Below are 16,919 nucleotides of genomic sequence, written 5' to 3' on the forward strand. Positions count from 1 at the left end.
AAACACACACATATGAAAATATATCTTAAAAGACATGTAACTGCAGTCTGGAGGGATGGCTCAGTGGTTAAAAACCCTTCCTGCTCTTCTAGAGAATTGGAGTTCAGTTTCCAGCACCTGTATTGGGGTGAGGTATTCTCTGTAGCTCTAGCCCCACAGGCAACAACACACATATATACATACACATAAATAAAAATAATAACATCTTTTTAAAATGCCTCACAGACTCACTGTCAAAACAATACAAACACCTTGTTTACAATACAAAACGTGAATTTTTTTGAGTGGCATTTTTTAATGTGATATTTAAAAAAATACAGTCCTACTTCTTTCATAAAGAAACTCTTGTACAATAAAAATTAATTTTGGAGAAGACCTTTCATTTACTTAAGCCAAGATTTTTTTTCCTCCTTTGGTATTTTAGCCAAATAGAATTCTTAGAAATGGGGAGGAGAAGAAAAAAAGCAACAAGCACACTCCTAGAGCAGAGTAGCCTTTCAAAACTGAAAATGTTACGTCAACCTTTTTAATGCTATCCAGTCTTGACTTTTTAAATTCCCTTTAAAAAAAATCCCACAGTCACAATGCAGCCAGCACAGCACGTACCCTTAGTCTGGATCCTTGGTTAGGTGGATTATCATCATGCATGTCACAGAATGCTACAAAGGTAGCTCCGGGTAACTTCACAAATATGGTTGCAATAGGGTAGAATCGTTTCTATCTGCTGTTAACTTTTTATAGTACCAATGGTTTGACTTAGATTGTTTGGTTTAAATAATTTAACACTAAATCTAAGCATTTTCATTAAATTACTTAGTCGAAAGCAACTTTTTAGCAAGTTTTTGAGAAACGGTAACAGGCAATGGGAAATCTGGCCAGTGGTCAAGTGCTTGCCTAGTGTGTAGGGAGTCCTGGGCTTAACCCTTAGCCCTGCCTAAAGTCCAGACACAGGCATACACCTGTAATCCCAGAGTTTGACAAATGGCAGCAGAATGATCAAAAGTTCAATGTCATCCTTCACACTATCAAGATAGAGGGCAGCCTGGGGCTTCATGAGGCCCCATCTCAAAAATCACCAGCAGCACCAGAGAAGAATACTTCTGAAGGTGCCATAGGAGTCCAGGCAAGTGATGTTGAAGCCTAAGAGAGAACAAGGCCAGAGAGCAGAAGAGATGGAACATCTACCAGGAAAAACCACAGCCCTGTGAATGGAGGAAGAACAGGAAGAGGATGTGCCCAGCACTGGACAGGGTTCAAGTTGCCCATGGAGTCTCTGTCTCCGAATGAGAAGTCCACAGAAGCAGATGGGATAACCTCAACTTCAGATTTAGCCTCAAGTTCAAAGGGTCCATGTGATTTCTGATTGGAGCCATATGAAGGGGATCTGTAAATAACTGAGTTTGGAATCTGAAGAGATGGAAATGTTAATGATATTCACTGGCACAGAGTGGACACACACATACACACACACACACAAACTCACACACGCACACCAAGGAAAGCATGCAAAGTAACAGGACGTGGTTTTCTCATTTCTTTCAGTGATATCTGCACAGGCAGCAGCAGTTAAAATTCTAATTTATTTTTGGTGCACAGAAAATACCTCCCTTCAAAGCTCTCAGATTGTCACTGAAGAAGAGGATGCATCAAGTCAGTCTACCCTTGCATCACTGATCTAAGGAAACCCATTGCATTTCCTGGACTGGTATGGTTTCACTCAAAGCAAGATGTTAACGACACAGCTTCTTGGGACGACTTCTGCTATTAGGAGCTTGCTATGACATCGGCTGGAAGAGTGAGTCCTAACACATCTATCACTGGGTAGTCTGGGTCCTGCTTTACAGAATACTGACTTGGATATGTGAGGAGACACACTCCTCTAAGCTGAAACACATCTAGAATGTTCTAGGGTAGCCTGTAGTAAGAGCAGTGAGTTCGCTGGCTCTTATTTTGGGTTTTCGGTTTCTTACTTCTCAGCCCAAACTAGCCTTAAGCTCACTATGAAGCCCAGGCTGGGTCCAAACTCAATGGCAGTCCTCCTGCTTCAGCCTCCCAAATGCTGAGATTATGGGCATGTGTGGCTCTCAGTGGGTCTTTTCCTACTTATGCCTGCTTACTTGTTTTCCCAAACCAGTACCTAGGATGAGTGTTGCTTTGGAAATCAAGGCCACCCAATGTTAAGCGGCCCGGAGCCACACGGGTTCTCAGCTGGTAAGACTGGCTTTTCTTTAGCCCACTTGTAAGAAAATACAGATTCTAAGAAGAAAATAGTCCACGTCCCATTAAAGACCCCCAAACCAGAAATGCTAGGCCAGATGTGGTGGTGCACACCTGCAATTCCATCCCATGGGTCAGGTGCAGAAGGGTCACTGCAGTTTGAGGCCCACATGCTTTACATAACGAGTTCTAGGCCACTCATGGCTACACAGCCAGACTTTGTCATCTGATACTAGAATAAAACCTCAGGTTTTAAGTTTTCTTTAATTGGCTATTCCTCTACCCAAGAGCCTTTTAAGAAAGGCTCAGATATATGTGTGCAACCAACTGTTAATTCCTATTCTGCAACTGACAACCAGAACACGTCTCTTCTGCGTCACGGAACATCTCTCACACCTACCTCAACTTGAATGAAAAAAAAAAACAAAAAACACCACTCAGGGAAATGCACCAGCTCTCCGTGAATCTCATGTTCAAGAGTCTCATGTGCCCTTGGTCTTGCTTTAGGAACCCACGCTTGTTTGTCCATGCTTAGCTGAGAATATGAGATAAATCTAGCTGGTAACACCTTTTTTCTTTCTAATCTCCTAAACAGAATGAAAAGACGAAAAGTGTATCCAAGCCACAGAGTGCCTGTTTAACATGCACACGGTCACTGGCTCTGTTCCAACATCAAAACTAAAACTGTAATGGACACTTGGGAGAATACACTTTTCCAACATGGTTCTTGAGTGTGTCTTCTCACACGTTATTCATGAGCAGCATGACTTCTATGGGCAACCCTGTGGCTAAGTAATAGGTGAAAAATGCCAAGAATGCAAAAAAAAAATTTCAAACCTGATCTTAACTACATATCCCAGGTTATCCTCTGTCTCAGTCTCCTCAACACTGGGATTATGGGTATGTAGCACAACACCAGCATCAAAATAAATGACAGATAGATAGATAGATAGATAGATAGATAGATAGATAGATAGATAGATAGATGCATTTGGTCATTATGATATTGTGAAATATATATTTGCTGTTTGTCTCCATTTCCTGGCTTACAACTTTTAAAATTCTTGGAAGTAATAAGTCTCCTTTGATTCTGGAATTAACTGACTGATCCTAGATATCCCACAGCTTCAGTACAGAACATACTGAGGTGAGATTTGAGGGTTAGGTCAGTTAGCTTCTCCCCCACTCTCTGGGAGGAGGAAGAGAAGACTGAGTTGGTCATCTGATGCCCGTGAGTTTACCGAGTGTGCTCAGGCAGTAAGGCTTCCTTAAAAACTCAAAGAGGCAGAGTTCGTGAAGCATTGAGACATTAGGAGGATCCCGAAGATTAGCCTGCCCAGAGAATGTTGAGGTTCTGCCCCTTACTCTTTCACCTGACACCATACAGCTCTTCGTCCTGCTGTTCACCCGTATCCTTTGCGACACCACTTACAACCTGTCAGTATGATTCAGCAGTGGCATACAGTAGCGCTATAGCTGTAAAGAAGTATTTGCTTGAATTCTGTGTGTCAGTCTAGTAAATTCATTCAAACCCAGGGAGGAAGTCCAAGGAACTCCACCCCCCCCCACACACACACCTTACATCTGGTGGACCAGCAGCTCCCATTAAATAACCCACTATGACTTAAACATCACTACAGGACTAAGCCCTCACCTCCAGGATCTTATCCGTGTATTCCTCACAGATGTGTATCCATCCTGATGGCCCCAACTCATCCCTTCCTAGAATAAGGAGACCATTATACGTTCTTCTGTAAGATCTACCCACCAGGGCTGCATGCAGACTGTTGGGGGAGTTCTGCCAGAAGCACGGATATCACAGATTTCTTTGGAATCAAGCCAAGTCAAGTTGACTGCCCCCATGGTTCCAGAATGGGGGAGCAGAGCAGGTGGAGGAGGGACAGAGGACTCAAATGTCACCACTGCAATCTGTTGACATGCGATTCAAACCCAGAGACTGCCGAGTCTGCCACTAGCCAAGTGGAGCTTTGATGTGTGGCCACTAAGGCTTAACTTTGTCCTTTCCAGTGACAGGGCACCTCTCCCGCCACCCAAAATGACCACTTGCAAGTTCCAACAGCTGAAAGAAATGGCACTTGGAATAAACCGCCAAGGGCAGCTGATGTGGCCTTGGGAGCTGGTTGGTCTCTTGTGGCTTTCCTCCAGCTGCCCAGCACAGAGCCGATGCCCCCTATATCGGACCTCAATCGAAGCTGTTGCCATTTCAAGGGACAGAGGAAAGAAACATTGAAGGCCCGGAAAAGTGGGTGCTTTGTGTGTTTAGCTGGAACTGGGTTCTGAGAGTTCATAGACAAGGATGATTTTCCATCCCGCAAAGGTGAGGCAATCAAAGTAAATGTGAATCTCACGGTGGTTGCTGCCTACATCGACAAGAGAGCATTTCCTGGGAACCTTCCTTGTACTCGGACCCTGCACCCTTTGCTGTGGGCAAGAGGCCAAGAACAATGTTCACAGTCTCTAGACAGTTGTTCTAAACTTCAGTAGGCAAAGAGGTGGGATGAGCCTTCTGAGCTCTACATCCCCCAGAGACTCTGATTCCTTAGGCCTGGAGGCACTGTGTCTATGACAACCACATCCTGGTGAATCGGATGCAGGAGGCTCTGAGATGAGACCACCATTGAGAAACATTGGAGTATGATCTGGGTGCTGTCCTATAGCAGAAGTCGGAAACCCAAGTGGGGTGACAGCAAACACATAGATCTAATGCAGAATCTGTGAGTGTCAAAGACACTCCTCAAGAGGGCAGGTACACTGAGTCGAGACCTGAGAACTTATGAGGAGAGCTTGGATTTCTGATAGGCAAGCTTTGTCTATAGAAAGCCCCCGGCTATGTCTTCAGTGGGTTTGCGATTCACCATAGCCCATACACACAGTAGACATATGCAGAAAGAGATAGGGGCTAGGGTACCCCAGCAGACAGAAAGGCCACATGCTCTCTGGAACACTCATAACCCAGCATCCCCAGATCACACCGAGTTTGCAGTGTCACTCCACTGAATTCATGTGGTTTCCTGCATCTCATATCTTAACATTTGTTAGAGAGAGAAAACGATGCTCTGAAACCCAAATACTGTGCTGCTCGCTCAAAGGCAGACAGCTGCTAACGAGAGTGACATGTGACCATCATTTAAACTGCTGTGCACAGCTCAGCTTCAGGAAGGAGATGTTTAGTAAGAAAGAAAGCCAATACATTCTTCTCAATGTATTGAGAAGACAATGTATTGTTTTCAATGGAAAACAAAGTGTGGGGCTCCACAGAGTGAAGGATCTTGTACTCAGTAGTTACAGAGAGATAATAATCTAGGGCCTCCATGGGGGAAGAAAACAGACAAGAATGTAAAAAAACCTAGTCTTGCTTTATTTTAATATAAAATTCATGAAACACTCTTTTATTAATGTCACAAAGGAATTAAATTATTAACTACAGAATCTGAAAGTCCTGCTTCACCAAAAGACAATGGACATAAGAGTCCCCCAGGGGCTGGACCTTTTCTTCCCCCCTGGCTAGGCGAATGACCTCTCTCACTCCTTGCAAATGATAGTTTGCCCCAGGCACACAGTAAATTCCACTGAAGAGAACTGAAGACTACTGATTATTTAATGGTACTAGATTGAGCTTTCAATTTGCAGGAGTCCAGGGAAATCATGCTGGCACGTACACTTCTACAAGCCAGTCATAGCAAGTGGTACCTTCTCCCGATGCCCTTGACCACATATGAGGATGAACAGGGCTTGCATTTGAGGAGTGTTTCCAGGAAATACCATTAATGAAGCCAAGAAGGCATCCTGAGAAAGCTGTATTTGTTTAGAATATAATTTGTATTTTTTTTAAAATCATGTATTTAAAGTTTGGAATGTTTGGGCTGTAACTCTTAGACCAAGCTTGTCACTTAGCGGACCAAGACCACCAATAAGCAGAAGGACTAAGGTGTATCAGGAGGGTCACCGTATTCCACAACAGTTAATTATAAATTCTAGAGAGAACTGGAAAAGGTTGCCAACATGAAAACCGAACAGAGTTTTTGAAGACAATACTAATTATCCTGACTGACTTTACACACTATGTATTTCTTTCAAATAACTACATTTTGCCACCTTTTAAAAAATTACTCAATAAGCTTTTGTTGAAAATGATCTGGAAACTCCCGGTAACTCCACCTTGCCTGCTCCAATACTGATAACAGATTAAGAGTCTCACCAGGTAGCTAGACCTCCTCTGTCTGACTCATGAAACCCTTACGCATTCAGCTAAATGGAACCCATGGACCACACAGACCATTCATTGTGTGGACATTTGTGGTTATGCTGCTACTATTGTTTTTTATTGCTTTGTTTCATTTTCCCTAATGGCAAATGCCTTCCCCTGAGGTCTTATGATCCTGCAAAGTTCAGAAATAAACATATTAAGCTAATCTGGCTACTTTCTTGGCTCTTTCTCACGAAAACAACATTTTCAGGTATGTCTTAATGCTTGAGCTATGGGGAAAATGGCTATGCACCTTACTCACTAAAATATCCCAGCACGCCAAGTAAAGACCGACACACGAAACTGAAAACATGTAAATGCCAAGTCCATCGGGATGACTTACCCCAAACCATTCCTTTTGCAAGCTCATTTGCGCAGGCTGGAGTCCACTCTGGTTTGCTCAGGGTCTATAGGAACCCTACTTCTGAAGCTTCTACATAGATTCTTTCATGCTCCTCCAGTATGCTGCAGTTTAACAAAAGCAAACACCAAGTCAGAGTGGAAATTGCCACTTCAAGCAGTTAGTGAATATGCAGGGGAAATCCCTGGGCTTTCTCGGTGTCTGTCTTCTAAGGTCACACAAGCATATCACTCACCCAAAAGAAGCTATCACACATCGCATCTACATTGGTACCCTAAAATACTGGAAAGACAGACAGACAGAAAGAAAGAAATGAAGAAAAGAAAGAAACGAAGAAAAGAAAAAGAAAGGAAGGAAAAAAGAAAGAAAGAAAGAAAGAAAGAAAGAAAGAAAGGAAGGAAGAAAGAAAGGAAGAAAGAAAGAAAGACAGACAGACGTACAGGAGAAGATAGTATTTTCCAGTAGGCATGTGCTTGCAAAATTTCAAGTTTACCCACTGTATGAAGGAAAGGAAGGCTTCTTCAGGTTTGAATAACTAGAAAGTAGAGGAAGTTTAGTTTTTTAAAAAATTACTCATCTGCCTGTTAAAGTCTAAAATGGCCTAGTGTGACGTTGTACACCTGCAATGCCAGTACCCAGGAGGTAGAGGCAGGAGGATCAGGAGTTTGAGGCCAGCTTGAGCTACACGGTGAGGTTCTGTATTTAAAAACAAAAAAATACCATCTGGTTGTTGAGAAAATATTGTTTTCTTTTACATATAGCGCTTTAAGAATAGAAAAAAATGATAGCATGAAAGAGAAAGGAAATTTCCATTTTGTATTACAAATGGGTAGTTGCTGGGTTTCCCCCACCTGCCTCTAGATAAACCTGATAAATACCATCTCCTCCCAGGGTGGAAAGCGCCAGGTACTGTACACAGTAGATATGAAACCAATGGTAAAGGTGTGCACGCCTCTTCACCTGCCTCCGAACAGCTGATGATGTCTACACGAGAGTGGCCTGACGGGCAGCCATTCTGAAAAGTTCTTTTCCTGCCTCAGCTGCATTAATGTTTTCTTGTCCCCAGCTCTCCAGTTTCCCCTGAATCATGGTTAAACCCCACTGTTTTGTTTTTTGACAGTGTCCACTTGAGAGTTTGGAGGCCACCTTCAAAGGAGTCTGCACCCTGGTATGTATGTTTTAGCTTTGGAGAGTAGTTGTTCTCTGTCTAGTTTGAAAGCCTGCTGGAGGGTTGTCACCCACTGGGGAGGATGAGGGTTGCATAATACTACAACTGTAATCCCGGGTGTTGGAGGAGAGATCCTGAGGACAGATGCTGCGCCCCTCCCTTCTGCTCTGAGACTGCCTCCCCTCTGCCCTGCTCTTTGCACTTCTAGAGTGAGTGTGTTCAGCCAGCATGTAGACAGGCATCAGAGCTGAAGACAGTCTCCAAAGCAAAGACACAAAGACCAGGCACGGTGGTGCATGGCTGCAGTCCTTACAGCCAAAAGATGACCACAAATTCAAAGCTTGTGTAGTCTACATTGCAAGTTGAGAGTGGCCAGGTGTATATAACACAGCCTACCTCAAAATAGCAATAACAGCAACGGGGATGGGGGTGGGGGAGAGAAAAAGAAAAAGAAAGGAGGCTCTCAATGACCCATATCTTTGCCTGGAACTTGAATAACAGATGGTCATAACACAAAATGGAGGCAACCTGGGACCCAGGTCCCCAACCATCACATGAAAGGACCCCCTTACCATGTTTCAGCTCTCATGTTTTGGTCTTTATATCATGGCTCTACACCGGCATAGTATGGATAAAATTAGTTCTTCCCTAGCCAAAGAGTTGGTTGTAGGGTAAACATATCTGCCTTCCATGATCAGTTTCCTATGTAGAATATTAGTAAGCTGAGGCAATCAATGCCTAGCCACCGCATGAATGTTAAACTCTACAATTTTGGGTTCTAGAATGATCGACACAGCTGTCATCACATGACCCACTTATAGGCAAGGTAACCTTTCATGCATCCCTAAGTCATTGGGATAGTTAATATTTTTGTTTATTTTATTGAGACAGGGCCTCCAGTATTCCTTGAGCATACTAGGTAGCTAAGGGTGACCTTGAACTTCTGATTCCCCCCCTCCTCCACCTCCCTAGTGCTGGGATTGCAGCTTGCTCAGCCTATGCTACACCAGGGACAAACACATTGTAACTTGCATGCTAAGCAAGCCCCCCACCAAGCTACGCCCTTGATCCCATCACTGACCCTTTGAAAGACTCAGCAAGTTATTGCTTTATGGAACAGTCAATGTTTTCTAAGAGGACTCTGGAGGGGGGGGGGTTGTGGTTAAATTCAAGCAGACAATTCCTACCGTTGAGAAGCAGACAGTGTGGGGTTCTTGGTAAACATTCCATCAAGTGAATAGAGTTTAGTACCATATAGTGCTCAGTCTGGACATGCATCTGCTGGAGAATGAAAGTGTCCTTCTGTTTTCTAGATGATATGAACGCCCACAAAAAGTGGGGTTAAAAGGATGTCATTCATTTTCTGAGCAGCTTTCATGAACGATATCTCGCCCCCACCTTGATATATAGTACTAACAAAGTGACACGAATCAAGATAAGCCTGCAAATTCAAAGAAAAACTGTCTTGGTAAGACAGAATTTGGAGGGGAAAGGAGGCCTTTGGTCTCTTTATTCGCTGATAGCAAACTTTTTCCCCCTTGAAACTAAAGAGAGCTCCCTGTTCTTGTCGTCATTGCTCCCAGCTTTCTCTCTGGCTCTTAGAGAACTGGACAAGATGTCTGCAGCTTCATTTGACTTCTATAGGGCATGTGCCGTCCGGCCTGGAGAAAGCCACACACATCTTACAGATACACAGGAAGTGAGTCAGAACTATGACTAGACGTGGGGTTGAACTACTTATGTCAATTGACTCTTTTTTTTTTAATTTTTATTTTATCTTATTTTGAGACATAGCCTGGCCTTATAGTCCAGGCTGGTCCAGATCTCCCGATCTTCTCATGTAGCCCAGTATGTCTCCTGAGGGCTGGCATTACAGGGATGCTGTGCTCCCCTCAGCGCCCTTTGACCTCCGAAGGATGTCAATCACTTAATGTGATAGGAAGTGGCTTTGAACCAGAGAAGCTTAGCAGAAGCCTCGCATTTCTATTAATGCAGAGAGCTCAACGTCCAGATTTGCTTTTGTCCTTAACAAAGAAGTTCATTTCCGGATTACATTCCTGTCACCTGTCTATGAACAAAATCTATTTGTGCGTGAGGAGGTGGTTGGGGATTGGGGTAGTGGAAGGAGATATTCTCTGGCTGCTGAAGCCACGTGTCTGGAGACTGGTGAAGCAGTGCTCATGTATTTACAGAGGAGAGAGAGAGAGAGAGAGAGAGAGAGAGAGAGAGAGAGAGAGAGAGAGAGAGAGAGAGAGAGAGAGAGAGAGAGAGAGAGAGAGAGAACTCATCCAAGGGGACAGCAATTTCCATTTTTCCTCATCCCAGGGGGCATGGAGTTAAAAATGATTCATTTCGTGACTTCCAGTCAATCCCCAGTTATAGCCACTGTGATTGGTAGCAAAAGAAAACCACCAGCTGGATAAGGGGCCCATACCTATAGTCCCAGAAAGCACTAGGGAGACGGAGGCAGGAGGATGCTGTGAGTTCCACTTAGCTCCACCGGGGCTACAGAGTGAGCAACAAGCCAGTTAGGGTGTTACTATAAATAGTAACACCTTGTCTTTAAAAAAAAATCAAAATGAAACTATACAGACAAAAAAACAACTCTGAAAACTTTATGACTCTCCTTTGAAGCAAAAATTTCCTAAGTCAGGGCTGAGGTACATGTCATAGATGGAGGAGGCTCTGTCCTGTATCCTCAGCACGGAGTCTCCAAGAAAAATGATGTGTTTGTATTGCTAGGGCTGCAGTCTGAGGCTTTATGCATGCTGGTGAGTGCTCCACCATGTAGCCATGCCCTCAGTCCTAAGACAAAGGAAATCCCATCTGCTTCCTTTCTTCATCACACCCTGCGCTAACCCTGCCAACAAGAAGCAGGCTTGAATCTAATCTCGCTGGCAATGTGTTCTTGTCTGCTGGCTGGTGGCATTGTCAGCACAAAATAAAAGGGCTGGACCAGAAGCCTGGTTAGTTCATTGCTTGCCCAGCATACTCGAAGCCCCGGGTTCTGTCCCCAGCAGTGCAGAAACTGGATATGGATATGGTGGCACATGCCTGCAGTTCCAGCACTCAGAAGGTAGAGGCAGGAGGACCAGAGTTCAAAGTCACCTCTGACTACAAATTGATTCTGAAGTTGAGCAATGACACATGAGAGTCTTTCAAGAAAACAAAGAAAGCCAGCAACAGAACAGAAAAAAAATATATATATATATCCAGAGTCCCAAGACTGGAGGTGGGGGTGGGGGAAGAAGCAACATCAGCAGGCATATTTGAGTGTGTGCCTAGAGACTCTGAGTATGTAAAGGGCTCTACGGAATGCTTTCCAATTCCATAGTCATTTGGGGGATACTTTTCTGGAGGGTCATAGCCAGGGGGTGTCATGGCAATATAAGCCAAGCACAATAACCTTGCTACTGTGAGGCTTGTTTGCCGACCTTGGTCTGGCTAGATGGATTTTTCAAATAAAGTAGCCTCAGCCTCCTACGCAGAATTGGTTCCTAATGTATCAGGAAAATTCCCTAAAATTAACTGCTACTTATAATTCAGGTTGTTTTACATATATTTAAATATTATAATGAAAACATGATCTCTACAAATGCAACTGACCAGGGAGACTGGCGGGGGTGCACAATCCGAATTCAAGGACACAGGGTGTGAGCCACAAATCACAGCACGGGGGGAGGGGGTGCCAGAAGCAGCCTCCAAGGGGCCTCCTGGGGCTCCACGACTTGACAGGCACACCTTGGTGACACTTGAGTGCAGATTAGAGTTAGTGACTTGCTTTTGAAACGTAGAGTGGAACAAAAGTCATGGGACACCTTATCCAAGCTGGGGCGCTATGGTTTGCGTCTGAAATAGACCCCATAGGTGTGTGTGTGTGTGTGTGTGTGTGTGTGTGTGTGTGTGTGTGTGTGTGTTTGCACACTCCGTCCCCCGCTGGTGGCACTGTTTTGGGAAGTCATGGACTCTTAGGACATGAGATCTTGCTGACAGGTGGAAGATAATCTTATCTATTATCTAGGATGCACGCGCTTGGAGTTTTGACTTCCAGCTACAGAGAGTGCCACTAACTCATCCTTAGCACGAGGGATGAGCGAGCTACGCACATCCCCATCAACCTGCCCCTGGCCTCCGTGTTTCTTCAGAGACGTCCCCAAATGAAGACTATCATCTGTGGAACTGCCAAAGAAGGTGGAGGGGACTAGCTTGCTATTGAAGAAAATCCTTAACCTGGCCTATCAGTCTTCATTTACTTTACCTGGCTGATAGAAAACACGGCAGACTCTCTGCTGTGTGTTCCTACAGGTGAAATGCCCTGCCTTTACATGGAAAAGCTGTCCTTTACACTGGAGTAGTGGAACTGAGTGTTGACTGAGTCTCTAAAGTACTTGACTTGCAAGCAGGAAAACCTGAGTCTGATTCATTCCCTAGAATCAATTTTAAAAAAAAAATGCAGGCATGTAGGTATGGTGATATAATCCCAGTGCTGGGGAGGAAGGCAGGAGCGTCCCAGGGTTCATTGCCACATCATCTAGCTTACTTGGCAAGTGCCAAGCCAGTGAAAAATCCTGCATCTCAAAACCACAAAAAGTTAGCAAGTGCCCCAAGAAATGACAGCGGAGGTTGTTCTGTGGCCTCTACATGCTTGTGCACACAAGTATATACACCCCACACATAACTGCATGCACATGGATAGACACACATGTTTGTGTACGTACACACAGAGAGACACACATTCGCATGAGCACACAGACACACATGCAAGCTCCCATTTATCTGCAAAAGCCCCGTTCCATGACCCCCATTGGATGCTTGAAACTGTACACAGCAGAGACCCTTATATGTAGCTCTTCTTATACATAAGTATCCATGTGTCCTATTTTCTTTGTCTGTTGTTGTATTTAATTACCGTGACAAAAACAGCCTAATGAGAAAAAGGGTTTATTCAGATCATGGGTCAGGTATAGGCCACCATCATGGGAAAGACAGAGCAGCCAAAGCCGAAAGTAGATGAGCACACATTTCCACAGTCAGAGGGAGAAAGCAATGGGTATGGGCTGCAGCTCAGTCCCCTCTCGTCCCAGGGAGTGCTCTTTGCTATAATTAAGATGGGTCTTCCCATATCAGTTAGTGGAGTCAAGATAATCCCTCACAAGATGCTCAACAGCTCATCTCCCAGGTAATTCTAGTTTCTGTGAAGTGGACAATGAGCTAGCCAGCACGGGATGATAATCTGAATGTATGAATTAGGAGCAGCGAGAAATTAGCAATGACTAATAATGCAATAGAACAGCATACTACAATAAAGCTTATTGGAGCCTTTGAGCTATTTACTTCTGGAATTTTCCATTTAATGTTTTTGTGGGGGGAATTCTGTTGACCATGAATAACTAAAATCGCAGAGGGCAAAACTGAAGCAGGGTCGGGTCTACTGTACTAGGAGTGGGGAAAAGATCAAATACCAAGTTAAAAAGCCACCATGATTTGTTTGTTTGTTTTCAGAATAATGGCAGAAAAACAATCTTCAGTTGGCAATAGAGAGCCAGGGAGGATTCAGACAACCTGGCTTCAGTAAAAACTAGGAGGACCAAATTGTTTTCAAAGCCTTTGGATTCTACAAAATGCAAAGCCTATTGCCCCTCTAGCTATTGAAATGAATTAAGACATCCCCATTGCTGTCTGACACAGACATATGGAATATGAAAGGCAGAGGAACCATCTCTAACTTGTGCCTCAATTCAAATCCAGAGCGGTCTCCCATCAGAAGAAAGGTGTATCTGGTTTAAAGGATCACCGTTCTGACACTCAGTAGGGTGAAGCCCATCACAAAACAACCAACATGGTTTCCATCCACACTAGCAGAATTCAGCCCAGCATCCGTGGGGCTCTGTGTTCATGGATTCAGCTAAAAGAGGATCAAAAAAAAAAAAAAAATAGGCAGGCAGGAGCTGAGGAGACAGCTCAGGTAGTAAAGAGCTCTCCATGTAAGTAAGCAAAAGGATCAAGTTTCGATGTCCAGTGCCCCTGTAAAAACCTAGGCATGGTGACATACTCTCATAACTCCAGTGCTGGGGAGGCTCAGACAAGAGGATCAGGATTACTGGGGGCTCAATAGCTATCCAATCTAGCCAAACCCACAAGCCCCCATTCCAGCAAAGGAGCCCATCTCAAACAAATATCTGTATGCACATGAGCAGGCACATGTGTGCACACGCAGACACACAGGCACACAGGCACACACATGCACACAGGCAGAAACTATAATGAACATTTACAGGTTTGTTTTTTTTTCTGCCACTATTCCTAAGCAATATGGCTCAACAGATTAAGGAGCATTCACACTGCGTTAGGCAGTATGAGCAATCTCAAGATGATGCGAGGCACAGGACAGGAACTGTGTGGGTTTATGCAAACACTGTGCTATTTTAGTGGTAGGACTTGGGCTTTGGGGATTTTGGTATCTCTAGAGGTCCTGGGACCTATCCCTGCAGACACTTAGAAACAGATTGAATTTCTCATGTTTTAACTGTTGGGGTTGCACTCATAGTCAGAAGGAACTAGAATCGGGGAGGGAGGAGGAAAAAAAAAGAATTAAGAAAAAATGCAAGAAACTCACGGCCATTTATAAATCTTTCACAACCAAAAGCGACTAAGCTCTCCAAAGTACATGAAGCCCCAAGGAAGAGGTGTGTGGTTGCCATTTAAAAATAAGCAACGGTAGCATTAGCTCAGGCAGCAAGGCTGCTACCACTTAACCTGCAATTTGGACACTTTGTATAAGGAGGAAACCATGTTGTCTTATGACATAAGGAGCAGATGCTACTAATTAACACACAAAAATGTCTAAAACAGAGTTAGGAAAACATATGAGTTTGGAAACATAAGTAGAAACAGCTTCGGAGAGTAACAGCCAGACAGGATACTATGACGGAGGATAAGGGTTGGATTTTTTTTTTTTTAAGACAGTCAATCAAGCTGGTAAGCTTGCATAAGCCTTCCTGTAAATAAAGTATGGGCTTAAAGGAAAGTGCCTGATAAATATTGCTTCTTATTTTTTAAAAACAGGGAGAAGCATGCACCATATATAAGCCCAAGTGTTCATTGGAAGGCTACATTCCATTATAGAAGACTGTTATGCTAGGATCGAAAAGGATTTAAAAGGTTGGGGTAAATTTAGGGAACACCCTTGAGGTATTGACCAGAAATTACAAGACCACACTTGCTAGAATGACTTAGTAATAATCTGGGCCAGAGCTGGCTATGTAGCTCAGTTGATAAGGTGCCTGGCATGCATGACATTGGTTTGATTCCCCCAACACCACATGAACCAGGCATGGTGGTGCATGACACACCCAGAGCTAGGGAGGCAGAGATAGGAGGGGGAACAACCAAGATCATCCTTGCTACATTGGAAGTTCTAGGCTAGCCTGGGGTACATGAGACCCTGTCTCAATCCAAAACAAAACAAAAAGGAGTACAGGCCAGTAGTCCTCAAAATCTTTGATCTTGAGTCTAGTCCACTCTTTTCCTACTCCTTAAGGTTGTCAAGAACCTCAAAAGACTTTTGATTAGGTAGATTATATTTAACAACAATGCATTAGAAATTAAAATGGAATTTTAAAACACTTGGCCATCCTTTTTATGCCCATGTTTGTGTGGGTGGCCTAGGAGCAGGTGTGCTTGTGCATCTGCATGTGTGTGAGCACACTCTGCAAGTCCACTGACGGACATGTGAGTATAGAAACTGGAGGTTAATGGTGAGGGTCTTCTTTGATGGCTTTCTACCATATTCTTTGAAGCAAGGCCTCTCAATCAAATCCAGAGCTTGATACAAGTAACTAGGAATCTCACTGTGCCTTCTGAGCACTGGAATTAGAGGCAACTCCCTCGCTGGACCCCACTAGAATTTGCATGTATTCCGGGGATCTGAACTCTGGTACCCACACTTGTACAGCCCGATCTTTTACCCACTGAGCAATCCCCCAGTCTCACTCAAGAACCACACTTCCTGGATGTGGTGAAGCACAACCTTTTGATTCTTCAAAGGTCAGGAGGCCAGAACACTGATAGGGATGTTATATAAATGCACTCCAGAGTACCCTCACCACCCGCATCTGTCTCTCCCACTGACAGAGCATTCATCAAAGAAGGTCAGCAAAAATGCCAGGCACCAAGGCACGGTTTCCAGTGCTTTCCAGACTCTCTGCTCCCTCCGGTCAGCTGGTTCAGCATTCTCCATCAGCTTTCTCAGTCCTCCTGCCTTTCCTATCTCTCACCTCACATGCCTTCCCTTGCACCAGCCCAGAGCCATTAAAGATAAATTGGATACTTCTCAGATTATTCTTAATTATCATCCAGTTCCCATTTCCAACCATTTTCTATTTCGGTCTACTCCATCACTCCCTTTCCTTCCAAGTGTCTCTAGCAGGGGCCCCATCAGTGTGGCCTCACCTGTGCACCCTCTAGGTGTCCTAAGACTTCCTTGGTTTGGGTTTGTCTCTCAAAACTACCTGCAGATAACTAGCGTCTTTACAATTTCTGGTAAGCCTCTTGGTTTACGGCAGGGCTGAACCTACAAAAAAAAACAGGCTTGCTTCCATTTTCCTCTGATGGATCGCTGACTGAGAACACAGTCCTAAAGGGCGAGAGTAGAGCTAAGTTATAGCGTGCGTGCTTAACATGTGTGAGATCCCAGGTTCAGCGAAGGGAAGAGGGAGAGCCAGAGGACAAAGAGGATCCAGAAGGAAAGGCAGGGAAGAAGTCAGAGGACAGGGAGCTGGAGTGAAAGGAGGAACTGGGAGAGTAAGAGAAGCCAAAGAAGGACAAGCTGGAGGAGGAACAGGAGAAGCCAGGCGAGGAAGAAGCAGAAGAGAGGAAAAAAAAAAACGAGGGCACACTTTTTAAAT

The 16,919-nt window shown here is 44.2% G+C and overlaps 1 protein-coding gene across 3 annotated transcripts in view; it reads right to left on the reverse strand.

The window, feature by feature from the left end:
* Atxn1 (ataxin 1) overlaps nucleotides 1-16,919 on the reverse strand; it is a 380,515-nt gene that overhangs the window by 263,541 nt on the left and 100,055 nt on the right. For all 3 annotated transcript variants that reach the window (XM_026783019.1, XM_026783020.1, XM_026783021.1), the window contains one exon: nucleotides 6,828-6,949. The gene's annotated coding sequence lies outside the window, so the exon portion shown is untranslated. The remainder of the gene's footprint in view (nucleotides 1-6,827; nucleotides 6,950-16,919) is intronic.

Source organism: Microtus ochrogaster, chromosome 16 (assembly GCF_000317375.1).
Source record: "Microtus ochrogaster isolate Prairie Vole_2 chromosome 16, MicOch1.0, whole genome shotgun sequence".
Taxonomy (NCBI): domain Eukaryota; kingdom Metazoa; phylum Chordata; class Mammalia; order Rodentia; family Cricetidae; genus Microtus; species Microtus ochrogaster.